Source organism: Leptonychotes weddellii, chromosome 12 (assembly GCF_054177405.1).
Source record: "Leptonychotes weddellii isolate Sample4059 chromosome 12, ASM5417740v2, whole genome shotgun sequence".
NCBI classification, from domain to species: Eukaryota; Metazoa; Chordata; class Mammalia; order Carnivora; family Phocidae; genus Leptonychotes; species Leptonychotes weddellii.
The window spans coordinates 45,072,436-45,099,040 of NC_138380.1; positions in this window are offsets into that span (position 1 = coordinate 45,072,436).

Below are 26,605 nucleotides of genomic sequence, written 5' to 3' on the forward strand. Positions count from 1 at the left end.
GAGTCACTGTTCCCTATTCTGTCTTGTACCCTTTAGGGTCGAAGGGTATGGTGGTAAATCCATTATCAAAACCACCTACTGTTAGTCCAATAGCGTGCATGTGCACACACACGAAGTCCAAGAGAAGGAACAAAACAGCTCTGTATGTCACTTCATGTGGATTACAACACATAAAGATCTACAAGGCAGAGATTTGAGGGGGTCTGCTTTTCTCTGTTCAGTTCACATGAGCTCCTCAATTGCTCTGGTGTAGAGCTGCCAAATACCATAAAGGACACTGAGTTACATTTAGATTTCACATAAATGAATGCAGGCAATATTCGGGAGATATACTAATTTAGTATTATATGCATTCATCGTTTATCTGAAATTCAAGTGTACGTGGGTGCTTTGTATTTGTATTTGCAAAATCTGGCAATCCTAGTCTGGGGCCTTCATTCTGGACTTTTGAGGCCGCTCCTCATTGCTTCATTCACTCACTCACTCACTCACTCACTCATTCAACAAACACTTTTGGGGCATTTACTCTGTGCCAGGCTCTGTGCTAGGCCCCATAGAGACAGCCCCAGACAAGACAGGCACTGTTCTTGCACTTTTCTAGAACTTTCAGTCTTGTTGGAAAAACAGACAAAAAAAATAGGTATTCAAAAAGAAAGAAAGAAGGAAAGAGAAAGAAAGAAAGAAAGAAAGAAAGAAAGAAAGAAAGAAAGAAAGAAAGAAAGATTCAGCAAGGTAAGCTCAGGTGGTGATGATGGTACAAATATTGAAGAAGAGCGAGGCTGGTGGTCAGAGAAGGACCCCTGGGAGCACTGACAGAGCTGAGGCTTGAAGGATGAGGAAGAGAGAGCCATGGCAGGTGCTGAAGGGAGAGTGTTCCAGGCAGAGGGGATGAGTAAGTGGGAAAGCTTTGAGGCAAGAATGGGCCTGGATGTGCAAAGAACAGAAAGAAGGCTGGTGTGGCTGGATGGGTGAGCGAGGGATCAAGTGGTAATGGATAAGGTTGGGGAGGAGCTCTGGGCCATTGCTGGAGCTGGGGAAGTCTGATCTATGGTTTTATTTTTTTATTCATTTTCTTTTTTATTTTATTTATTTTTTATAGATGGAGGGGTGGGGGAAGGGCAGAAGGAGAGAAGAGAGAGAATCTTAAGTAGGACTCACAACCCTGAGATCATGATCTGAGCCAAACTCCAGTCGGATGCTTAATGGACTGAGCCACCCAGGCGCCCCTGATTTATGGTTTTAAAAAATCACTCTGGCTGCTCCAGGGAGAATGTATTTTAAAGAGGAAAGAATGGAGGTTCAGAGGTCATTTAGAAGGCTGTGCCCCTCCTGGATGATGATGGTGCACCGGGTGAGGGTGGAGGAGGGGCCTGATGGATCTGGAACATGTTGGAGAGCCTTGCTGGAGGACTTGCTGGAGAGCCGTGCTGTGGGTGAGGCACACAGAGGATCAAGATGATTTCCTGCAGCTTCTCAAAGAGAAAACCCTTTCTCTCTTTCCCCCCTCTCCTTTATTCTTTCCATTCTCCCTTATACACTGGCTGTGTCCCTGCCCTCCTCAACCTTCCAGATCCTGCTCTTTCCTGGTGTGCAGGACCGGTTTTCAGTAAGTTCTAGACCTGTCTTTTGTCGCTGCTTGGGGCTGGGGAGGGAGGGGTGTGGGATTCTAAGGGCAGGGAGGGAGAGGGAGGAAGGAGTCCTCCCCCACAGCCTACCTTCTTCTTGACTCATCTTTTGGATGTTATTCTAAATGTATTGGGTCTTCCTTTTCTTCCACTATTCTAACTTCAATCTATCATGCCAGGCTCCAGGAACGGACAAAAGATGCAAACTTGTCCCATTTTGTAATTCTCCAAAGAATAGCTACATTTGAAGTAAAAATTTCAGACAAGAGTGAGAAAAGGGTCAGTAGATGGCCCTTGTCCCTTGAATTTCATGCTTGTGGTAGTTCTGTTTGGATTCACCAGCCAAGATGTTTCTTTGTCATTGCCAAGGTTAGGAGGAATGGTAAACAGAAAAATGGTAACTAAATCTGCTCAAGGAAATAATGTATGTTGGAAGGAAGGAAGCAAGGAAGGAAGGAGGAAGAAAGGAGAGAGGAAAGAAGAGAGGGAGAGGAAGGGAGAAAGAGAGTAACAGCAAACTCCCCCAGAATAACACATGAACAAGAATTTGCTGCTTTATTTTCTTAATCTAATGGTCACCAAACCCCACCAGCACCAACATAAAGCAGAAGTCATCTGAGAGCCAGTACTGATTCATATCTGGGAGAGATGGAGGTTGTGACTTAGCGGGAAAGCAAAACAAAGCAAAATAAGAACAAAAACAAAATCGCCCTAACTTGGGTTTGATCTTGACTCTGTAGCAGCTCGTGCTGGGAGCCCCCGGCAGGCAGGGCTGCCTGTGTTTCCCATCCCCACAGCCCTGTGTTTCCTGGAGGATGGGCCATGGCCAGCATTCAGCGCGTGTAGAAGGGAGAAGAAAGGCGCCAAGAGCACCTCTCTGGGCCCCATTACCTCATGTTTCAGGGAAGGGGTTGAATTGAATGAGCTCAAAGGTCCCTTTCAGCCTCAACACTACTAGGTTCCCACACCTCTTCTCTCTACTGCTTCACACTCACAAATTTCTCTGCAGCCAACACCGTTTAAAAAACTTTCTTTCTTTTCCTTGCCTCTCTTCCATGCTTCGGGCATTGAACAGAGTTCCCAGTAGTTTCTCCCTTCGGCTGTTTGCTGCTTATTATATTTAGACCTTGGGGAGGACAGGTAAAGAGATGGATTGGTGGGTCAGAGTCACGTACACTAAAATCTTCATATTAGTATATAGTTAAGTGCCAGAAAAAAGATCTGGGAAATTTAGATTTTTAATACTTGTTCCCAAAATGCAGCAGACTGTGATGATCACATCAAGTCCCCCTCTCCTTGAAGCCCCAGAAAGCAACTTCCAGAGACAATAACTACCAAGTTCTGCAAGGTTTGGAGCCTGGCAGCTGGCCGGAAAAATAGCTCCCTCCCCACCATGTACAGAACTCAGGGTAACTGTATATGAGTTACTATAGAAACAAATCAATTCTCTATTGCCTGACTTGGGCCTACTCCTTAGTCACATACTGAAAAAGAAAAAAGGAAGTGGAGTCTTACTCAGAAAAAGTGTTAACCCATCCAGACCATTTTAGCCAATGAGGAGTTTTTTTTCATCATCTTTTCACAAAAGATGATGGTATACTGAAATGGATCACAAAAGGATTATCCAAATAGTTATGTGATTTTCTCCTTATTTTTTCAGAGAAAAACTTGAATATAAATGAAGAAGAGGGATAACGTAGCCAGAGATCAGCCGCTGACACTGTTGCCACTAGATGGAATGCTTTTGTCAGCAAGTAATAGGAAACCCCTTTAAATTTGACTTTAACAAAATATTTATTTATTTAACACAAAACCCACAATTTTAACATAAAAATTCTGTGGATTCAGAGGCTCCATTGTGTCACCAAGGACAGTTTTTCTGTCTTTCTACTCTGATGTATTTTCTTAAGCCAGCTATTCTCAAGGTCCCCAAATGGCTGCTCTTATTCCAGGCAGCACACTGTGAGGTCAACAACCATGGCAGAAAAAGGAATGTCTCTCTTTGTTTTATGTATGTTCCATCTGAAGAGAGAGGAAAACCTTCTAGAAGCCTTACCATCAACCGCCCCACGCCCCATTTTCATTGGTCATAATGGCATTACATACACACCATCCTATATCCTTCACCTGGTAAGGGAATAAGACCACCATGATTGGCTTAAACGTGCACTATCTCCTAGAAATATAATGTGAGTCATATATATAATTTTAACTTTCTAGCAATCACATTAAAAACAGTAAGAAACAGGCGGTATTAGTTTTAATAGTATATTTTCCTGATCCCAAATATATCTAAAATACTATTTCAACATATATCCAATAAATGATTAATGTTATATTTTACATTTTTTTAAAAGATTTTATTTATTTATTGGAGAGAGAGACAGCGAGAGAGGGAACACAAGCAGGGGGAGTGGCAGAGGGAGAAGCAGGCTCCCCGCCGAGCAGGGAGCCCGATGCGGGGCTCGATCCCTGAGATCATGACCTGAGCCGAAGGCAGACGCTTAGCGACTGAGCCACCCAGGAGCCCCTTATATTTTACATTTAAAAAAAAAACACCAAGTCTTTGAAATCTAGTGTATATTTACATTCACAGAACATCCCGCTTTGGATTAGCTACATTCCCAGTGAGCAGGAGCCACATGTGGCTGGTGGTACTGTCTTGGACAGTGTGGGTCTAGATCGAACAAGATTTGCCCGTGTACTGGAAAGGGGACCAGGCTCCCCTGAATTCATGGCCCCTCAGAGGAGGGTGAACAAAATTGGGGTTCTCTTAACAAAGAAGAGCTGAATGGCCACAGGGGTGGCAACTAACCTCATCTCTCTAACCCATACCTCTTCTCATACTCCCTGGTTTGGGGAAGTTACCAAGACCTACTTAGTCAGCAAGAGAAATATGGAATCATTCTGGACTCCTTTCTGTTCCTCATTTCTCTAACACAACCAGTCACCAAGTTTTGTCAATTCTGCCTCCTAAATATCTCTCAAATGTGTCTTCTCCTCTTTATCCCGTCCGCCATGGCTATGATTCAGGACTCTCTATCACAATCCCACCTGAATCTGATCATGTCACTGACTTCTGTAAGGCTCCTCAGTGGCTCCCCAAACTTCCAGGACACAGTTCACATCCTTTAGCACGGCACGTAGCAGCACGCTTGGCTTTGTGCCCACAGCACTCTCCACTCTGGCCATGAGGAGCTGTACTTGGAATATCTTTGCTCTTTTATGCCTTCTTCATACATTCTTTTGTATTATTCCTTGTCTTTATTTTTTTATTTTTTTAAAGATTTTATTTATTTATTTATTTATTTGAGACAGAATGAGAGAGAGAGAGCTCATGAGAGGGGGGAGGGTCAGAGGGAGAAGCGGGCTCCCTGCCGAGCAGGGAGCCCGATGCGGGACTCGATCCAGGGACTCCAGGATCATGACCTGAGCCGAAGGCAGTCGCTTAACCAACTGAGCCACCCAGGCGCCCATTATTCCTTGTCTTTAGATTACCCTCTTTTTCTTTTTCCTTTCCCTCTCCCATGTTCCTCTTCTAGGGAGCCTTCCTTACCCCTCTTTCCAGGTAGGATCAAGCACCATAAAGCTATGTGCATCCTCTGCTCTAGCACATGTCAAACTGAATTGTGCTTGCTGTACCCTCTCCATTAGATGGTGAGCTTCTTGAGGGCTGGGGCTGTACTTTGATCTCTATAACCCCACTGCATAGCACACAGTGCCCGCCTGTCGCAACACCTGGCAAAGTAGAGGCTCCATGTCTGTTGATTGAATGGCTGGCTGGCTGGCTGGATCGATGAATGGATGAATTCTATTCTCCTTTCTAGTCTTTCCCCATCTATGATTGGAAAGCAGCCCTTCCCAGCTTCCTGCCTTTGAAAACTGTTATTTTCCTATGGCTGTCATAACAAAGTACCATAAATGAAGTGGCCTAAACAACAGGAATTTTTTGTTTTTCAGTTCTGCAGGATAGAAGCCAAAAATCAAGGTGTTGATAGGGTTCGTTGGTTCCTTCTGAGGATTGTGAAGGATAATCTGTTCCATGCCACTCTCCTAGCTTCTGGTACTCAGGCATTCCTTGGCTTGTAGATGGCAGCCTTCTCCCTGTGGCTTCCTTCTGTAGATATCTGTGTTTCCCCTTCGTATAAGGACGCCAGTCAAATTGGATTGGAGGCCATTCCAGTGACTTTATCTTAACTTGGTAATCTGCAAAGACCCTATTTTCAAGTAAGGTCACATTCTCAGGGGCTGGGAGTTAGGACTTCAATATCTTCTGTGGGGGAAACAATTTAACCTCTATCAAGACTCATAGTTGGGGGCACCTGGGTGGCTCAGTCGGTTAAGCGACTGCCTTCGGCTCAGGTCATGATCCTGGAGTTCCGGGATCGAGTCCCCCATCAGGTTCCCTGCTCAGCAGGGAGTCTGCTTCTCCCTTTGACACTCCCCACTCTCATGTGCTCTCTCTCTCTCTCTCATTCTCTCTTTCAAATAAACAAATAAAATCTTTAAAAAAAAAAAAAAAGACTCATAGTTGAAGTCAGGTGTATTTATTTTCTACTGCTGTGTGACAAATGTAGCAACTTAAAACAACACACACTTATTATCTCCTCGTTTCCATAGGTCAGGAGTCCAGGCACCGCTTAGCTGTATCCTCTGCTCATTCTCACAAGGCTCCAATCAAGGTGTTGGCCAGAATGTGTTCTCATTTGGAAGCTTGGGGAGAGTCTGTTTCAAGCTCATTCAGGTTGTTGGCACCATTCCTGTCCTTGTCCTACAGGACCGAGGGCCCTGGCCTCCTACTGGCTGCCCGCTGGAGGCTGCCTGCCGTTCCCTGCCATAGGGTCCTCTCTGTAGGCAATTCACAGTGTGGATGTTTGCTCTGTCAATGCTTGGAGTGGAGAGTCTCTCTCTGTGGCTCCAGATGGAGTCACTCCCTTTTTATGCTCTCTTTCTCTCGATCCTTCTTTCTCCAGTTATGGGAGCGGCATATTCTACTGCCATATTCTATTGATCATAAGCAAGTCACAGGAGATTACACAGGAGATTATACATGACCTCTGGGCCACAGTAGGTGTGCTTCTTTTTGGGTCTCCCCACTTGCCCATAGCAGCCTTTGTTCTGCTGCAGTCTCACAGATTCAACAAAATCTGCCAAGGATTGTGGGGAGGAGGAAGGAGAGGGGGTCGTGCTCAAGAGATTCCAGGGGCCTCGAGAGAGCATAATTTAAAATATTAAATGCAAATTAAATTGATTTCCATTTAATATTAAATTAAATTAAAGATTTAAATTAAATTACTATTAAGTAAATAGTAATTAAATTAATATTAATTATTAATTAAATATTGACTTAATATTAAATATTAATTATTAAATCAAATGAAGTATTTACATGCAACATTTAAATAACATTTATGAAAAGCAATATTTAATATTGAAATAGCCATACAGACATAATAATAATAACAATAATAGCTGATATCAAGGGCTGACCATGTGCCAAGCACCATTCCAACACAGTGTAGAATATGGTATCTCATGTCATCCCCACCACTGACCTATGCGATGGGAACTATCACTATTCCCATTTTACAGATGATGATACGGAGGTACAGAGGGGCCAGTGGAAATGTCCCAAAGTCACACTGAAGGTAGAGCTAAGAAACATGAGTTTCAAATTTCTGACCACACAAGATTGCTTGATGGCAAAACCCACATACTTAACTGTTAAGCTTTGGAATGGTGCTTCTCAAAGGTTTAATGTGGACACTGCTAGCATTTTTCTCTGTGATTGTCTTTTCCACAGTCTTTCCTTATGACTGATCTATTTTTCCTGAATGATTAACCCATTCAAATCACAGAAAAAGGTATAAACAATTTACAAGGCAAAAGGGATTAGTTTGTAATTAGATATTTCTTAGCTGGCAGTGCAGACATTCAAATGGTTCTCTACAGTGGGACATCTGTTTTTTTTTTAAGATTTATTTATTTGAGAGAGAGAGAGAGCGCGCGTGCACGTGCGTGTGCGCGTGTGAGTGGGGGAAGGGGGAGGGAGAGAGTCTCAAGCAGACTCCCTGCAGAGCATGGAACTCACTCAGGCTCCATCCCGTGACCTTGAGATCATGACCTGAGCCGAAACCAAGAGTCTGCCGCTCAACCGACTGAGCCACCCAGGCGCCTCTACAGTGAGACATCTTTAATCTTAATTTTATCCAACCTCAATTCTCCTGGCTTGTTTGCCTCTGTCCACTCAACTGTGGCTATATGTCAGCCATACCACTCAGTAGTCTAAGTGTCTGTGAACATATCCGAACACTTTATTTTATTTTAGAAAAATGAAGGCAAGATGCAAGAATCAGAAGTCATAATTTCCACAAGGCTATTTGCGACACGGGAATTTTTTGAGAGCATTTTATATTTGGAAAGTATGTGTAGTGATCTTACAGGTGACTGAAGTCATTCATACCCAGATGATTAATGATGTGAAAAACGGCCAGAAGCACCCTGTGATGGCTGACTTTTCCTGGGCCCTGGGCATAAGATCTTTGCAAATCTGTGCTTTGACTCAGATCCTACAGCTTAGTGTGAAATCTCAGTATAGAAGGAATCAACAATTAAAATTCCATGTGAAATTCCAGTCTTTTATAAACACTTATGTATCATTTCTCTGGGAGACATTTTCTGACTGATAAGATTGGAGGAATAGGTTTGTTAACTTCTCACATATTGTGGTTCAGGATCTACTTAAGGGGGTGAAATGTTTGCAAGAAATAAACAAAGAACATTTTTCTCTAAATAGTGACTGAGGACCTCCTATTTTCAATCTGATGAGGTGTCATTTCAGGCGCCATGAGCTTTACATACTCTTTTATACATTCCCATTATAAACCCCTGTTTATACAAAACAAGAATAAGTAATATATTTAGCAAAAAGAAGAAAATGAAATTATGATGGTGTTTACGCAACATCAAAGCAGCCCTGCTTCTTGATGCTGAGACACAGGGGTCAACAGCAAGCATTTGGCAATGCCTACAAATTAATCTCATTGTCACCTTCCTCTCCCAGTCAAGATGGCATCACCCTTCCTTTCTCCTCCTTGCCCATTCATCATTCAGAAGAGAAAGGAAGTTGTTTCCAGCTTGTAGTTCCCATTTTCTCCAATAGTCTCAAATCGTGTGGTCCCGAGCGTGCCCACCTGAGACCTGTTTCTCTCTTCCCTCACTTCTACCCCACATTCTTGTTACTATTTATGTGCTCAGAAAAGTTTGGCACAAACCTAACTGAGTCTTTGTAAATTTGGGAGATGAGACCCAAGAAAAATGTAGAGGAATGAATCAAAACACAAAGTTGATTTTTTTTTTTTTTTCTTTTTCAGAATGTTAGCTTTGGAAAACTTTGCTTATGGCCAGGATAAATGTTAATGATTCAAAAGAAGGAAGAAACAGTTGACACCTTCATTAATTAGATTGCATTTGTAGCTCTACTGTGAAAAACACTTGTGAGCTTGAGTGAGATCCTTGACTTACACAATTTTTTTTCTCAGAATGAAAATATCTTTTCTTTTTCTTTTTACTGAGTTTTGAAAGGCATATAACAAACTCTTTCTCAGTCCTCCCCGCGTGTCAGAATCACCCTGACAAGTGGTAAACCTAGCAGTAGAAGTACTAGTCCCAGAGTTTCTGATTCAGTAGGTCTGTGATGGGACCCGTGGTTCTGGATTTCTAATAACATTGAATGATAGCTCCAAGTGATATGGAAGAACATAAAAAGAGATGGTTATGGATCACTTAGAATACTATCAATAAAGACGTATCCTGTTAACTGTTTAGTGTACGTTCTTTTAGTCTTTGATACACTCACGGGGCAGACACTGCCAGGTAGCTGATCTATGTAAGGCAGCAACAGGGCCCAACTGAGAAACCAGACTGCACATGTCCCCTTGCACCTGGTCCTGTCACTGTAGTCATGTGACACAGTTTGGGCCAATGAAATGTTAAGCAGAAGTGTATGTGAGTATGGCCTTTTGGAAATACTATTGTCTTCCTGGCTAGGGAAAAAAAAAAGACTCAACTGGCTTTTGCCTTTTGTACTTGGCCCTTCCCTCTTCATCTTTCCTGGAGCTTAAAAGCGAATCCTGGAAGGATGGCGGTCATCTTGTGACCATACATGGAGGATGGAGGTCTGGGAAGCTAGCAGGTGGTTGGTTTGTTGGGCAATTACACCAGCTCTGCACTGCCTACCTTTTTTTTAGGTGGAAAAAAAAAATACTTTCCATGTCAATTCGTAGATACTTTCTACATTTGTTTTCATGTCTACATAGTATTCTGTTGTTTGGATATGCTGTAACTGAATTTTGTAAACCAATCCTTCATTGATGGACATTCAAGTTCTAATATATTTTTTTTTTTGTATATATGAAAAAGAACACAACTCTTGAGGTTTGTTCTGGGAAGGGGGAGACTTGGCCATCTTCTGCCTTTCTGCTCACAAAGACTGAAGTGTGCTCGTTTCCTGTCCTGGGATAATCAATGGTAGGAACAGGAATATAGACCTGCAGTATATGTCTGGCTTTTCTGGCTTAAATAACGAAATTCCAATAATTGATTATAGAGTTCCCCAAATCTGGGTCATTTTAAGAAATGCTGTGTGTTTAGGCCCTTTTCACAGTTTGGCATAAAAAGAAGGCTTAAGGGGTGCCTGGGTGGCTCAGTTGGTTAAGCGACTGCCTTCGGCTCAGGTCATGATCCTGGAGTCCCAGAATCGAGTCCCGCATCGGGCTCCCTGCTCAGTGGGGAGTCTGCTTCTCCCTCTGACCCTCCCCCATCTCATGTGCTCCCGCTTTCTCTCTCATTCTCTCTCTCTCAAATAAATAAATGAAATCTTTAACACACACACACAAAAAAAGGCATAAAAAGGTCAGAAGGTTTCTGGCCTCCCAGAAACGTCCAGACTTACCTCTCATAGGAGCAAATACTTGGACAAAAAACACATTTATCCCTAAAACTAATTTTCAGAGATGGTTTAGTCTAAACCCATATAGGAAGAAATTAAAATTTAAAAGTTCTCCAATTACATGATCTTACTCAAAATGAACCCAATTTCTCTTTTTAAACACACTGCTTAACCTAACTGCATTCAGAGTTAATGATGACCTCAGAGGGTATTCTAAAACAATGGGTGGGTTTTGCTTTACATTTGTATCAATAAAGGGATCATTTTGAAAATTTTTGCCCAAACAAAGGAAGCTGACTCCAAAAGCAAATGGATCTCTTCTTTTTTTCAGATAAAAACATTTGCCAGCAATTAAAAATGAAACGAAACTTCTTTAGTTTCAAGTATTTGAAGCCCCACCGGGCATCCCAATAAATGTATAACCGGTTTCCCTTTTTGCTTTTGCTTCTCAAACCAAATCTGAATCCCACTATTGAATAATCACACAAGACCTTATGCTGCAAGATTCCAGAGGTTAGTGAGCCCTTCACTACATGCAAGGAAAAACATGGAGACTTTCAAATGGGCAAAAACAATTACCAGACATCTTTTCAAAGGAATGTTAAAGACTCTGGGATTATGTGATATTCTAGGAATGTGCATCCTTGTTTATCTTTGACTGGACTTATTTTACAACTCCTTAAAACACTTACAGAAAGCTGATAGTCATGCAAATAATTCTTGTCTGTAAAGATACAAATAGTTTGTGGAATATAATTGATTATCGCTCTATGGTTGGATCGTGTTTTGCAAATTCATCTCAACATTTCTTCACTGTATTTATACTTTGTACTATATTTGTAATCTGTATTTATAATTTGTTCATTCTTTTCTGCAGGTCAGCTACCTCCTCTCTCTGCTAACCATCCTCCATCCATCTACTGTTGTCTTTCCTAGAGCCTCTTTCTGCTTGTGGCCTAATAACTTTGTATTATTACTTTAGTTATTTGCTGAGATTTTAGGAAGGTGACTAGAAAAATGTGTGTATTCTGTCTTCTGGAAATTCCTCCATGCTTTCTTTATTTTCATTTTCTGTGATGGGTTGGATCGTATCTCTTCAAAATTCTGTGTTGAAATCCTAACCCCCAGTACCTCAGAATGTGATCCTGTTTGGAAACAGGGTCATTGCAGATGAACTTAGTTAAGATGAAATCATATTGGAGTAAGGGGGGCCCCCACATCCAATACGACGGGTGTCCTCCTGAAAAAGGGGACATTTGGATGCTGACTTGCACCCAGGAAGAATGCCATGTGAAGACTGTAGTTATGCTATGAAAAGCCAAGAGACCCTCAGAAATAAGGAGAAGGCCTGGAACAGATCCTTCCCTAGCTCCTCCAGAAGGAACCAACCTTGCCAAAATCCGATCTTGTGCTTCCAGTGTCCAGAACCGTGAGACAATACGTTTCTGTTGTTGAAGCCCCGCGTCTTGTGGTGCTTTGTGATCGCAGGCCCAGGAAACGAAAACGCTTTCAAACTCTCCTTTTGACGTGTGTATTCTTGTAGGTCACCTCAAATCTTTTATGGAAGAAGATGGAAAATAAATAAATAAAAGAAAGATCGAGGTTTTGGTCACACCCAGTGGCGGTGTCCTAAATGTGGGCTGTGAACGGTTGGAGGGGGTGCGGGGTCGGGCGGAGGAGCTTGCTCTGTCCTTCAGCAGGGATCCCGGAGCTTAGCTTGTGTTCAGTACATTTTAGTTGTTGGTAGTACTGTTAGTGTAACTGCATGTATCTGGTACTCTTCAATTTCTTTCAAAATTTAAGTAGGAGAATTTTTATAGCTTCTCTGATGGGACTCTTCCACCTAAAATATTTGAGTCTCTGCATCAGGCAGGCACTGAGCTAAATTCCCGCCTAGGGGACAGGAAACCCGAAACAAACAAACACGAATCGGATGTGGTTCCTTCTCTCAAAACGCTAATAATCAGCACGGTCTTCTCCTGGGTTTTGTCAGGAACTTCCCCCTCCTCCCGGGCCTGGTGAGAGGTTTTAAGGAGGCAACACACATCAGAGAGGGACCCCATGTTGCTGGTGTCCCCATTCAAGCTAAAGCGCCCTCTTCTAAAGGAGAGAGTCTGGTACGCTTGGAGAGAGAGGTTCACGCTCAAAATTCCTACATGAAAGATGCTGTATGTTCATTATGGGACCACTTGACATATCGGTCATTTCTTAATGGTATTTTATTTATTTATTTATTTATTTATTTATTTATTTATTTATTTAAAGATTTTATTTGTTTGGCAGAGCAGGGGGAGAGGGAGTGGGAGAAGCAGGCTTCCCGCAGAGCAGGGAGCCCGATGCGGGGCTCGATCCCAGGACCCCGGGATCATGACCTGAGCCGAAGGCAGATGCTTAACCGACTGAGCCACCCAGGTGACCCTCTTAATGGTATTTTAATTTCTTTTTGAAACCAGCTCTGTGCTTGGGACGCTCTCCCAGCCAGGTAACATGGGAAGGGCAGGCTCTTCAAGGCAAACTCCCCGGGAGCAGCCTTCTAAAGCCTTGGGACCGCGGTGGCAGGTGGCAGTCCTGTGCCCACTCAGTGGGTCTCGGCTCTGGGCGGCAGCCCCCGCCCGCTCGGAGCTGAGGCTATGGCCGGGAAGACCTGGGTGGGCGTGAATGTGTTCTGTGCGGAGCGAACCCTCCATCCTTTGCCGGCAGCTGTGGCCATTTGCATCAGCCTGTGCTATTTCTGACACCTCATACTTGCTCAGAAAGAACTGTCTCGTTTTCTGCCTGCAGCTGCCCACACGGGTCTGACTGCCGCTGGGGGTTTCCACGGCCACCACGCTGCCACGTCACTTCAGATCGTTTCCCACGTGTTCTCAGTGGTTCTGTGTCTGTGAAGGGATCATCAACCCCAGTTGCCTGGGGTTTCATGTCAGCCCGTTCATTCATTCAACCACCGCGCCATCGGCACCTACTGCGTGCCACACGCTGCCCAAAGCTCTGGGAATACTAAGGCAGACGAGGGCCAAATCCTCCCTAAGCAGCTTGCAGGTTACAGGGGAGACTGGCAGGAGATTGATTGTGCGGTTTCTTGGCCGTTGCGGTTAGTCTCTACTTGCTCTTCCCTCTGTTTTCAAACCAGATCCTGTGCGGAAACCTGCCACCCAGCAAGCTTGTCATTCTCAAACTTTACAACCAGACTGCACCAAGTCATTGAACACTCTGCAGCGTGACTTCTCACCTAGACGCCGGCCCTTCCGGGAAGAGCACGGGTTACACCTGCCCCCTCCCTGCCGAGGAGTCCGCTGCCTTTCCTCAGGTTTCATTTATCTTTTGACCGTGACTGTGCAGTGTTTGACCCGGTACAACACCGGTCTGTCTCTGCAGATGGTGCCTCCCTGGTCCCAGAAGCCTCGATTTCATCCCGATCTCCCTTCCTTCTGAACTAGAACCCAGTCAGTTCAAACATGGTCTCTCCCAGCTCATGGGAGGTGTCAGTTTCTCTTGCAGCCTCTTTCATACTGATGCCTGGTGGTGTTATTTCAGTTGTATTGTGATTTGACTTTTCATGTAGATCATGCATGGTCCTTGTTCTCAGAGCTAATAAGCAATCTCTTTCTGTCAGATCTGGCTGGGATTGAGGTTAGATTTTTTTTTTCCCCCTTCTTTTTAGTTAGTTGGCTAGTGTGCCTGCCAGGCCTGTGAGCCCTCTCAGATCCATTTCTTGCCCTTCCCTGCTCTGCTCTGTATTGCAGGAGACTGACCCCTGCAGGCTGAGTTTCCCAGGATCCTGTGTCAGCTGGTTTCTGGCTGAGTTTGGTCAATGGAAGGCACCACTGGGAACTGGATGGTGGAGGAAGGGAGAAGCCTTGGTATTCCTCCTTCTCCTTCCTTGAATCCGTAGGTGCCTCCCTGATGGCATCTATGGCAGCTCCTTCAAGGACCCAGCCCCCACTGGACTGCACACTGTGATTCTACAGGGCTAAGCTTCTACAGGGTGAGCTGGCTTCTGGATTCTGGAAACATCCTCTCCTCCTTTTGCCCCTCTACTCTAGCGGTGGTAGTAAGTTCCTGCCACTGCTAATTTCTGGGTTGCCTTGGCACCTTCTAGCAGCTGCTCAGCGTTGTTGTCTCCTGAGAAACCAAAACACTCAAAAAGGTTTCTGTTTCTTGGCTGGACCATGGCTGATTTAATTATTCCTCCCTTCCTTCCTCCCTCCCTCCCTTCCTGAAAGTAGCAGAAATTATAAGGGGATTGTTTCTGGATTTTATGCCACAGATTGTCTTCCCAAGGCAGACTACTACGCTTTGAAAGCTTCATACTTCTTCGAATCTTCCAACACCATCGGTATGACGAATGACATAGATGTCTATGGCTGGCCTGGAAACCCATCATTTTCAGACTGCATATACGGGCACCTAGACTGGACACTGTATATTCCAAATATACAAATGAAAATTTTGGAGACCATCTATTTGTAAATGGTCAACTTGCTGGAATGACAATAATACAGGCCTGGTTTTTTGAGAACTATTGATTATTAAAATCAGAGAGGTTGCCATGTTCTTCCTGGCTGGTTTCACTTCACCTGGGACTGACATTAAAGGAAGCATATTGTTTTGAGTACGGATACAGGTTCTTCCCCACATCTGTCTGTTGGGGACGAACTGGAGCATGAAAGTCAAAGAAAAGGCAGTCTTATTTCTTCAAAGATGCCTATCCCTTTTGGAAATAATACTTGACTATTTTTTTTCTTTTAATGTCACCGAATTGCTAGTGTCATCAGCAGCAAATCTGGCTTGTGGAACCTTCTATCCACCATGCTAGCAGTCATTCCTGTGAAATGGCACCTCCTTGATAATACTGAATTGTGTCGTTACATTGTGTCGCTCAAAGAGGAAACGAGAAATGAAACAAACATTATATATGCCACACTTCCACTCAGCTAGAAGAGTTGGTCTTCTGTTTTCTTCTGAGGACTGAATATTCTCCATCTCATGGCAATTTCCATGTCATTCTTTGAAAAGAAGTAAAGCAATATAATGAGAGGGAAACGAGAACTTGTAATTGATGATCCCTTCACAGACACAGGGATGGATTACATTCTAACATATTTGCCATAAATACGGATATGACGGAAGCTGCCCATTGTAAGAGTCAACACGTGTCTGCCAAAGCACACATAGTTATAGGTACTATTAAAGATGCCTGCCTTTAGAAGGCACTGAAATGTACCGATTTTTAAAAATGGATTTTTAAAGGTTATAATCCAATCTTCTGATTTATTCTCCCTGTTCCCCCAGAAAGGAATCATTTCTTACACGGTTGTCCTCACAGGTAGGGCTTGGGACAGGCATGACATTTACTGTGTGTGCTGAGGTGTAAGGTCGACCAAGGGAAGAGGGGATAATGTTGCCGAGGGTTTTATGAAAGCAATTGGATAGCCTGGAAGGTGAGCCAGAAACCCACACTCCAAGGCAATTTCATAATGATCACAGCAGGAATTTCTGTGGTAATTTTGCATATATAACTTTCATCTCTAATTTTCAGGGCTTCTGCACATGTGGCCCATATGTTTACCCCCAAAGCATTTTTTTTTTTGCCTCCAGCTGGAACATGTTCAGAAACAACCTGTGACATTCTCACGTTCACAAGCTAAAAGTACCCATATCTATTCCTCAGTGTATCCACAAATGTCCATTTACTTCTGGTTCCTTTTCGGTTCTGCTGCCATTTCATAGGAATAGGTTGAAAGGTGCCCTAAAGGTGATCTTCATGGCTCCCAGTCAAGTGCAGAAAGCCAATGTAAAGACAGAGGCCAATTGTTGGGAAAGGTCATTGCTGCTTTCAACAGCTGACACGTGAACCGGCGAACAGGTACCTTATCAATGAAAAAAAAAGAGCCATGGGCAAAATCAGCATGCTGCATCCTCAGTTTTGTATCCTGGACAGGTTGGAGATCAGCCTTGTTGCTGGTGAGAGAGAGAGAGAGGGAAGGGGAGGGAGAGAGGAAGAGAGGGTATTTGCTTTGGCTGAAGCAGACTTTTTTTTTAAACAGGATAAAATTGGGTGGAACAGGAGGACACACAGGCTTTATATATACATATATATAAAATACATAATTATATTTTTTAGGTTTGTAATAAATATATAGTATATATAATAAATATATTTATATCTCTCTCTATATTGATATATACAGAAAGACAGCCCTCTAGACACTAGAGTTTGCAACTGAAAACGATTTGCGTGTGAGGATTTGGGCATGACATTCTATTTATTTATTTATTTATTTATTTATTTATTTATTTATTTATTTCTCTATCTATCTGACAGCAAGAGAGAGCACCCATGGCAGGGAGGGGCAGAGGGAGAGAGCATCTTAAGCAGACTCTGCGCTGAGCTCGAAGCCCGACTTGGGGCCGGATCCCATGACCCTGAGATCACGACCTGAGCGGAAGCCAAGAGTCGGAAGCTCAATCCACTGCGCCACCCAGGCTCCCCGAGGGATGACATTCTGTTTAGTTCTCCTTTAAGTGATTTGATTTTCCACCGTTCAAACAAAATCTATGTGTTTCTGTAATAGGGCACCCTTCACAGAACTAGCACAGCATCTGCTCATTGTTTTGCAAGAGCAGTGTTTATTACTAATAATTAGCTGAGTTAGACGATTTCACTACCTGGATTTTCATCCTGGTTCTGCCACCAGGCAGTGGCTTTGTAATCTTGTCCAGATCACTTAACCTTTTTTGACTTGGGTTTCCTGTTCTATAACATAAGAGGATTAAAGTAGATCAGTGATTCCCAACCTGTAGGCTTCAGCCTCTTAGTGAATTACGAAATCCATTTAGCGAGTTGTGATCAGCATTTTTTTAAAAATCTTAAGCAGGCTCCACACTCAGCATGGAGCCTGACGTGGGGCTCGATCCCACGACCCTGAGATCATGACCCGAGTTGAAATCAAGCAGTCTGATGCTTAACCAACTGAGCCACCCAGGCGCCCTGGTCAGCATTTAAAAAAGAGAATAGAATAGAAAATGTTAGAGTGCATTCCGTGTTGTATGACTAAATGTTATTTCCAAAAATTTTTGTCCCAGTTAAATCTAGGTTTATATAGTTATGTGTGTACAGGGTTGTGATGCGAAATGTTTTTCTTTTGTAAAAAATTTTATTTATTTGACAGAGAGAGAGCACAAGCAGGGGAAGTGGGAGAGGGAGAAGCAGGCTCCCTGCTGAGCAAGGAGCCCGATGTGGGGCTCGATCCCAGGACCCTGGGATCACGACCTGAGCCGAAGGCAGCCGCTTAACCGACTGAGCCCCCCAGGTGCCCCACGGAATATTTTTCTTACCAGGAGGTGATGTCAGAGAGACTTGAAAACATTGAAATAGATTAGCTCTAGGGTTAAAACCTACGACTCCGGGAAACGGGCCCCTATAGCCATGCTGTTATGTGTAGCAATACATGTCGTCCAAGCACCCAGAGCGTGGCTGGGAAGAAGGGAGTGGAAAGGCCCGTGTAACTCCCCTCCATCAGGATGAGCCTCTAGCTCACTGAGAAAAGGAGTCTCCAGAGAGAGTACACCCTGTTGGCCGAGACCAAGGAGAGGAGCATCCAGTGCGCCAGTTCATCCAGATGGTTCACCAGGATATTACGGAGATTCCTGTAGCAACTGCCTCTCACCCTCTTCTCACACTTCAATCCCTTCCCCTCTCCCCTGCAGTCTCCCTCCTTTCCCAAAGAGCTCACAGGAGGGAGAAATGATCAGGTTATTTTTGGAATGGTCTCAGGCCCAAGAAGAAAGCACCATTGCATTTTTTTCTCTTGTTCTCTTTGAAAAGCCAAAGCACCAGACCATCTCTAAAAAAGTAAAAGATCACTGAATGGCTGACAACCCGCAAAGCACGCACTTGAAAATCAAGTGCGCCTTGTCTCTAAAAAAAAACAAAAAAAAAACAAACCAACTTTCTCCCGCAAAATGCTGCCCTGGTTTCATTTATTCTGGAAGAGATTTGGTCTTTACAGGAAAACCCTCACTCCTGTGAACAAGATATATCTCACAACTGAACTTAAGAGCAAAAACTGTTGTTGTCGACCTATCCCTCTCCTGTTTTGTGGTGGAGGTGCGGGCTGAAGAGGAAGGAAGATGAGCGTCCTCGGTGCCCTGTTATTCTCCCTCAACTTGATGAAAATACGTGATTCCTAATATCCCATCTTTCTCTGACTCCCTCAGAGGAAGGGGTGTCTTTTTCTAATTTACACAAAGGTGCCATATAGGCCAGCAGTAGTCCTGGGTGCAAATTAATGATCGCAAAACTCTGTGATAGCTGCCGTAGGGAGATTTGTTGGAAGTGTTACTGAAGCGTAAAGGGGAAAGCGACCGAGTGGTGCCTGGTCAGCCAAAAGGAAGGCAGAACTGCCATGAGGGGTTCAGAACACTGGACCCTGTGGTGGTCTGCATCCTGCAAAAGGCTCTCCTGCTCTGGCACCACTGAATCCTGCAGGCCGACTCCCATCGGTGAGTAGAAGTGGGCCCGAGGCTCAGTACCAATTCCGGATAGCCCAACTCGTATCTAATAGACAGAACTGAGTCCGGAGCAGAGCTAGCTCTGCTGTACAGGCTGGTCAATTTGAACCGAGCTGCATTTACAATACACTCATCAGCTTTTGATTTAATAAGAGATTCCTTGATCCTGAGTAAATCCAGCACTGTACTGTGCCATTGACAATATATGGAGAAATACAATTATAAAAAATGGATCACCCTGGAAGATTAAATGAGGCTCCCGCATATTCTCCTCCCTTTCCTTCTTCTTTCATTTTTTTAGAGAAACGAACTTTCCGACTGGTTTGGAGGCTTTTAGAAAGTACCATATGATTCTGTAGTCAGTATTTGATTTTATTTTTTAAAGATTATTTATTTTTCCGAGAGAGAGAGAGAGAGGGAGAGAGAAAGGAGGGGGGAGGGGCAGAGGGAGAAGCAGGCTCCCCGCTGAACAGGGAAACCAATGCAGGACTCGATCCCAGGACCCTGGGATCATGACCTGGAGCTGAAGGCAGATACTTAACGGACTGAGCCACCCAGGCGTCCCTCTGTAGTCAATACTGTAAAAGAAATGGCTTAAAACGGCATATGTGCCATTCATATGATCTTTGATGAAGGTGACCTCTCTCCAAAAATAATAAAATTACTTTAAGACGTATATCAGGTTGGTGGCGATTGAGGCATACAAAGAAAGAAAAACTCGTTGAATTTGATGATATGACTCTGTATTTTATAGGCTTTAAATAAAAAGGTTTCACATATTTTGTCTAACAGATTGTTTCTTTAAAAAATAAAAAATTCCCACAAAGAATGTATTTCTAAAAGCAGAAGTCATCTTTTTTCCTACTATATTCAGGGGCAGGTTTAGAATGTTCCTGACAGTTTTAATACCTGTTGGGTAATTCTTTACTAGATAGTCAACACATTGTTACATGAAAAAGTATTAGAAAATTTATTTTATGCAAGTTTGTCCTTCATTGTCTTTCTCTATATTATCTAATCTAAGCACATTTATTCACACATTTAACAAATATTTATAGAATGTGGACAACGTGTGTGTGCTGGCCCTCTGGAGACGCAGGGGTCAAAGACAAAGTTTCTGTCCTCAGGGAGCTTACAGTTTCTGGGAGAAAGAGGAGACAAATCATTGAGTAAGCATGTCAGATGGTCAGAAGAAGGGTAAGGGAGGGTGGGAAGCTCTGAGGGTGGGAGGGGGGGTGTTATTACATATAGTTCGAGGCAGAATTCCAGCAGAGGGGCTATATCATTATTTTATTGCTAAAAAAAGGAAAAGTGTCAGAGTGGAGAGAAGCAAGGGGAGGGAAGCTATAAAGGCCAGGAAAACAAACACCTGTCCGGACCTTTTAGCCTCAATGGGAATAAGGTATTAAGTAGACTGAAAATCAGGGGAGAAAATTCTGAGAATTTAACATTAGCCTCTCTTTTGAGAAGTCTGTGCTATATGGCTTTCCTTGGGCTTTATGATGTCTCCTGGCAAGAAGGGCTTCTGGAAGAACAGGCTCTTCCTCATGTTAGAGCAGGGGAACAAAACAGAGGAGAGGGAAGAACACAAGAGTAAGCACCTGGGGTGCTGAGCAGGGGCCTCCAGGCTTTGTAGGATTGTGAGCAAGACCCTGTGAGACATCTCAGCTTGAAGAACTGATTCCTCAAATCTTTCCTCCCTCCTAAAGAAAACTGAGAACCTGGAGAAAAAGAAGAGTGATTCTACTAGAAATGTACTGTTATTTCCTTGGGACACAAAAATGAGGGATTTCAAGAGAGGTTGAGGGTACTTGCACGTGTGGTTCTTCCGGGTGGGCATAGTGGGAGGTTGATTTTCAAAAGGTGCTACCAAGGGGGCTTATACATCTTTAGCAGAGTATTAGGAAGCTACATGATAGATTTCACTTTTTAAGATCAGCATCTGAAGGACAAAATCAGTACTGATTAAGTTTAACGATTAGAAGCTGGGGTTTTTCTGACTATGGTGTTAGAGAAGTTAAATAGCTTGAAATTTGTAACAGAATTGCCCAGTGATTTGTAAATGTGAGATACACCTGATGCCATTTGATCAATATACATATTTTTTAATTGGGGGGGGAGGCATTTGCACTTCAATTTAGACCTTACCTTCAGATGCTCTGAGCGAGCACCTTTCTGTGCAAATCGAAAGTCAGATGATCACCTATGTAATCCAGCTTCTCTACTTCTCTAGCTTGAAAATCACGATCTCTATTAATGTTTAGTTTAGAGCACTTTGTTTTGCAGGGAATCATTAGGAAAAATCTTTCCCACCAGTAGTTTTGTTTCAGGACAGTCCGCAAGCAACAAGCAGTTCTCACCCGCTTTTTGGAATAAATCGCCTTCTACAGTCTCCCATTCAATTAAACTAAACAAACACACTGAATGAAGACAGACTTTTCTTGAATTGTGGTTCTCACATACATATAAACTTCCTCCCTGGAAGGCCGGGGTGGCTGCAAAGTCTGGGTTGCGTGCTCCAGACTTGGCTTGCGCTGTCTGAACCATTAGTTCACCCCTGGCGGTTAAGGTGCCCAGATGATGGCCACCCTCGGGGGTTTAGCTTTGATGCCTGACCCTCTGTGGAAGCGGCCAGGAGCTCAGTGAGAGGGTCCATGCGTGGGCAGGTCTCTGTTGCTTTAGGAGGGTCACTGACACACCAGCTCGTCTTTCTCCTTTGATTGACGGCATCATCTCCAAGGTGACACCTACCTAACTTTTAATATTTCCTAACTTCTTGGTTGAAGGCAGCTAAAAATGACCTCTTCATGCCCACTGAGAAAGAATCCTCTCTGAAACACTGTATCCAACATCAACTATGAGATAAAGTTCATCCAATTTTCCTGTTTCTCTTTTCCCTCTTCATTCTGGATCTACTGTACTGAGCTTTATCTCACGTTTATAAACTGGATTTGAATGGCTTTTCCCCTTCTGATTTGACATCAAGATCAGACTGCATGGATAATAGTTCTTGTAGAAATAACCTATAGATAGGCCTTTGTGTGTGTGTCCCTCTCACTATGTATATACATACATGCATCAATTCCACGATATGCTAATACATGTATATTATCTATACATAAATGTACAATATATGTACTTATATCTATGTATACACACTATACTACAATATTCATATATATATGTTCTAGTTTAAATTCTGCACAACATTATTTGTAACCAAACAATAGTCCCTTATAAAATTTCTAACACCTACTTTAATGCCTTTAGCAGTAATGTACTTGAATTTTAACACTGGTCAGTCTCTGTGAATAACTGTAATGCAATGTCTTAAAATAAGTTGAAACCATAACGAATTGCCATTCTTGTAGGTTGAAATGGGTCAACTATCAGCAACTTGATATGGTACAACCCAGTATAATATCCACTCACTCTGCAAACACTCGAGTGCCTATAGCGTACATTACGCCATCTGCCAGGAAAGATTAAAAAGTAAGAATGAGAGGCTCTCCTTTGGAGCCTCTAGTCTATACATCACAACTGGAGTATCGAGTAGAAAGTGATTTGTTCTTTAGGAGGGAAGAGCGGTCTCCTGGTTTGGAAGAGCAGACCATGCTTTCAATGGTAATCCCCTACATGATTGCAGGGCCTAGAAGTCCACAGAATCTCATGACAAAGCCCTGTCCCTAACAACCTTTGGTGTCCCCCTGGAAAGAAAAGGGGTACCTCGGTGGTTCAGTCGGTTATGCATCTGCCTTTGGCTCAGGTCATGATCCCAGGGTCCTGGGATCGAGCCCCATGTTGGGCTCCCTGCTCAGTGGGGAGCCTGCTTCTCCTTCCTCTGCCACTCCCCCTGCTTGTGCTTGCTCTCTTTCTCTCTCTGTTAAATAAATAAATAAAATATATATAAAAAAATAACTTTAAAACAAAACAAAACAACCTTTGGTGTCCCAGTGCCTCCCAAGTCAAGTTCAGAGCCCTTAGTCTGGCATTCAAAGTACCTATCCAACATTATTCCTTTCCTTTATGTTTTTACCTCTCTCTTCCCAGCTGTTTCTGCTATTCCTTCCTCCTGGAATGTTCTTTCCTCTTACTTGAATGGCAGTCAAGCGTAGTTGTTAAAGGTGTGGGTGCTAGCCTCATACTGTTTGGGTTTAAATCTCAGCTCTCCACTTACTAGCTATGCAACCTGTGGGAAGGTGTTTGATCTCTGGGTGCCTCAATGCACTCTGATGTAAGAGAGAGATAATATGAATGCAACCTTATAGGACTGTGTATGTTAAATAATTTATTATATGTAAAGCACTAGAAAAGAGCATGATGCAGAGTAAGCACTCAATAAATATTTATTACAATTTCTGCAAGTCCAAATCTCACTCATCTTTCAAGGCTCCAGGCAAGGGCCATCTTTTCTCCAACACCTCCTCCAGTGTCCCTAGTTCTGAGTTCTTTTTCTGGTCTCTTGTTTCTCAGAGCACATCTGTAACTGTTGCATGACAACACGGGTCTTGAACCCATGGCCCTGAGATCAAGACCTGAGCTGAGAGCAACAGTCAGATGCTACGCCGACTGAGCCACTCAGCCCTCCCACCCTCCGCATTGCACGACACTTTTAATTTTATTCACATCTATATCTTACCTTCTCTACTAATCTGTGAATTCTGGAAGGTAGGAGCTGCAATACTGCAGTGCAGTTCTGAACTACTGCAGACTCCACAGGTGAAGGGCACATCCTCAACAAAACTATCCTCACTGTAGGTTCAGACACCAGCTGCCCTGCAGGAGGTCCGCAGGCTGCCTGCACTTCTGACAAGCTGGCTACAAATTCAGGGATTCTCATGAGTCCCTGAAGTTTGAGAATTCACTAGGAGGACTCACAGAACTTAGGAAAGTGCTATGCTAATGATTACAGTTTTGAAAAGGATGTCAATCAGGACTAGCCAAATGAAGAGACACATAGGGTAAGGGTCCCAAACACAGAGCTTCCATGTCTTCTTAATGTGGACTCAGGACGCATCGTCCTCTGGGCACACTGATGTGTTCACCAACCAGGAAGCTCACCTGAGCTTTGGGTGTCCAAAATTTTTACTGGGGTTTCATTATTCAGGCCTGATTGATTGAATCATTGATCACATGATTGAACTCAATCTCAAATCCCTCTTTCTTCCCTGGAGATCAGGTTGATACCATATGGATCGAACACCCAACCCTCTAATTACATAGCTGGTCTCTCCCTCATGACCAGCCAGCTCCTGAGTCATCTTGTTATCATAAACTCAGGTGTCTGTCATCCTGAGGTCCACCATGAATAACAAAGGTACCCTTATCACTCGGAAAATTCCAAGGACTTAGAAACCCCTCCCAGGAGCCCAAGACAAAGACCAGACAAATTCTTCATTACAGAACAGGAGTCATATCTGATTTGTCTTTGAATTCCCTCTTGTGCCTAGTCATTTGCACATAATAGGCATCCGCATTTACTAAAAGGTGGAGTTGAGAAAGATAACTTTAGGTAGGATGGATTATAGAGACCAGCTAAGATTACTATAATAGACCTCATGTTATTTCGTTGACTTTTTAAATACTCTGTTGGTGAGACTGAAGAAATAGAAATCTGAACAGTCTTCTATCACTCCCCACCGCCCAAATAAAGTCCTGCATTGATTTTCCGCATGTTGAATTTATCCAAGAGCCTTCCCTGGGAAGTTAAAGGTGGTCTTATGTGTGAAGAACTCTGGCCTCTCATTATTTAACTGCTTAAAATAAATAGCTTGTAATCATGTTGCAAAGAGGAATTGTACTCAGTATTACCATTCATAATACTCTCTTGGGATCTTCGAGGTTGCTTATCATGATGATGCATTCACAACATCTACACCCTGTGATATTGGGAATTTGCTCCAAAATAATCCTGAAGGGGGTGTGGGGAGCAAAATAACAAGACTATTCATGAGTTTGTAATTATTGAAATTGGTGATGGGTGATAGATTTCATCACACCCTTTATATAATTTTTAGATTTATTTTATAGAGTTTATTTATATTGTATTCTTTTTCCATTTGTGTATTTTGGGGAATTTTTCATGATAAAAATTAAAAAAAAATAACTTTGCCTCCCAAACTGAAGACCTCACACAAAGTAGCGTAAGAGTCAGGGGCCATTTCACATTAGGTAGTGAGTCTTAAACACCAGTACTCCACCCAACGGATGTGCTCTCTAGTGTCCAAAATCCAAAGATGGATGTAAGTGTTGATGTTCGGATGCCAGGTGTCACTGCTGCCCCGAAGACCCCCTCAGCCATCCTCCCACACACACTTGGCAAACCCAATGCAAGCCAATCCTCCCATCGGAAACACTGGTATTTAAGGTACCCCTGAGTTCTGATAAATGCTTCTCAACGCTTCACTGAAGGAAAGAGAAAACCAAATCAGCAACGCTGGTTTGTTCTTTGGAGACCACAGCATCAAAGATGGAAGTCAAAAGTAACACGAATGCCAAGATCACTACAGGACTGCGAGACCAAGCCTCTCTGGACCCTGACTAGATGGACAAACCTTATGAAGTGACGGAAGGCAAGTCAAGGGAACAGGGAATGGGATTCTGCAACCTTGAAATCAAAACTGCAATGAATCAGGGCGGTAACAAATTCACCTGGGCTGGACAGGAAATTTAGGAACTGTGCATCCCAGCCCCTACTGCAGAAGGTGTGCAAAATACGGCTGGCTCTGGGGGCCTGTGGAAGACCAGCTGCAAGAGGCTTCTGGAGGTCCTGCTTCTGCTGGCATAAAATCCCCTTCGGGGTATGGATCTCGGGAGAATAGGAGGTTCGTTGGAAGCATAAACTGAAAACAACTGTTGCACAAGCCCAGATAGAGGTGGCTGTTAAGAAGTCTGTTTAACCAGCAGGATTACAAATAGCAAATTGGCAACAGAGTTCGCTTTTATGAGTTTGAAAGGAATCTAAGCTAAGTTGTAGCATCAACAATAAGAAGTAAAGCATCCTGGACCAGAACACAGAAGCCCCTGAGCACTATTCTTTAAAAAAAAAAAAATCATTTTAATCTAATATTTGTACATACAAAAAATACATCTCACATATATGCAAGTTACTAAGCATAATGAAATGAACACTTATGAGCCTACTGTCCAATTTAAGAACTGGAACATTACCAGTTACACCCCCCTACTTCCTTCCCTCCTCTCCCTCACCAATAGTCACTATCCTGAATTTTCTGCTTACCATTTCCTTGCTTTTTTAAAATTTGTCACTTATTAAGAATCCCTAAAAAAATACAGGTTGATTTTGCTTGTGTTTGACTTATAAAAATGATGTATTTGTATTTTCCTGGAATTTGTTTTTTTCCTACTTAACGTGTTTCTAAGCTTCATTCATAGCCATGTGAGGAGCTGTAGTTCATTCATTTTTGTGACTGTAGAATAATCCATTGTGTGAATAGACCACAATTTTTCTGTTTTGCTGTGGGCTGTTCTCAGTGTTTCAGTATTCTGAGCAGGG